The 1,599-nt window shown below is 40.0% G+C and overlaps 1 protein-coding gene across 3 annotated transcripts in view; it reads right to left on the bottom strand.

Moving 5' to 3' along the window:
• Positions 1-1,599, bottom strand: part of gramd4a (GRAM domain containing 4a) — a 48,642-nt gene that overhangs the window by 30,119 nt on the left and 16,924 nt on the right. The gene's annotated exons all lie outside the window — the stretch shown is intronic.

Genomic DNA, 1,599 nt, shown 5'->3' with positions numbered 1-1,599 from the left:
AGACAGATGTATGAGCTAAAAATCAACAATGTGAATTTCAATGGCCATCTATCCTTTGATAGCTACAATAATTTCCATCCTCCCATGACCCTGAACTGTATAAGCAGTGAAGAAAACCGATGGATGGAAGGATTGAAATCTTTTTGAAAACACATCGAGCGAGTTTATATAAGGTCCAAAAACATAAAACGCTTTCCAGGGTTACTGGGTTCACTAGCACTTTGTAATGTCTCCTCCCAGGCTGCCTCTCTGGTGTAGCATGGACAATTGATTAACACTAGTGCAGCAGCTGCTTGTTCCATCATGTTTCCAGTGTAATTTCAGGGTTGCTAACATACAGCTACCAAAACAAGATGATACTGCCTTTGTTACTGTCAATTCTAGCATAGATTACACAGTCACACTAGTTTGTTCAGTGTTGTGTTCGTATTTGTTTCCCCTTCAACTTGCTTTTGAGAAACTGGAGAAAGGCTTCCTTACAGAGAGCTAAGCTAACCCGATGATGACATGACAGAATGCCCGGATTTGAGTATTTCATCACTTCTTTCACATTAATGATAGCAAAATTTGAGTATTTCTGTCATTGACAACACTGATGACGATCTACTGTAATACTGTTTTAAAAAAAAAAACAAAAAACAACAACTAACATACAAGCATTACATTGCTTTCAGTGTCTGAGACAACAACTGGGAGATGTCCTCTGGATAAACCATGTGTTTGCAGGATTGGAAAGTACCCTGTTTAGACCTCTTCTCAAACCCCCCGAGGGAAATGTTCCAACAAAACTGACCTTGCTGGACCTGATCATTTTCAGTCTCCAATGAGGCAGCAGAAAGGACAAAATGAAAACAGACACAGACAAAAAGCCATGTATATCAGGCAATCACACAAAACACTGATAAAGCAATCATCTGTTCCATTTGGGTATGAGACAATGGGTGTGGCCTCTGTCACCATGGCACCAAATTCTGATACAGCCTCTGGTAAAACCAAGTACTGCTTATCAGATAGGAGCTTCTATTTCAGCTTCTAAATTGAGCAACTCATTAGCATTTCTTGAATCTAACAGATTGGCAGCCCAACATAACAATGTTGTGCACAACAACCGCGAGCAATGGATAAAACCAAGCCGACTGCAGTCTCAGACAGTTAAACCGCAAATTCAGTGAGATCACAAGATGACACAGATTACGTTTGTCACTTTGCAAGAACTTACAACATGTGTGATTCTTCTTAATAAGAAACATGTATCACTTCTAAAATCTCTCCTACAACACGACTAGCACATTTCTGTGTCGAGTTGCATGATAAGACATCACTAAGTGCCAGCACGAGTTCTTAGACTCTTTACACCAAAAACCATCTCTTCAGCATAAGAGGCTGCCTGCTACATTTGCCGTACAAACACACCAAAAACAAACAAAAAAGGCCATTTAGATAAGAAACTGATGAATTCATGAGGCGATATCTCTACAACACCAAATCACCAGTGCAACACAATGCAACAGACATTTTCACTTGTTCTCTTACAGCTGCAATCGTCTCGCCAAATATGAAGTTTTCTATAAAACAATGGGAATGGGATGGGACAGCTCC

The sequence above is a fragment of the Pundamilia nyererei genome, unplaced genomic scaffold (genome assembly GCF_000239375.1).
Source record: "Pundamilia nyererei isolate P.nyererei 1_Seehausen unplaced genomic scaffold, PunNye1.0 scaffold00014, whole genome shotgun sequence".
Taxonomy (NCBI): domain Eukaryota; kingdom Metazoa; phylum Chordata; class Actinopteri; order Cichliformes; family Cichlidae; genus Pundamilia; species Pundamilia nyererei.
Note: the sequence above shows the minus strand (reverse complement) of the source record. Positions and strands in the feature narration are given on the sequence as shown.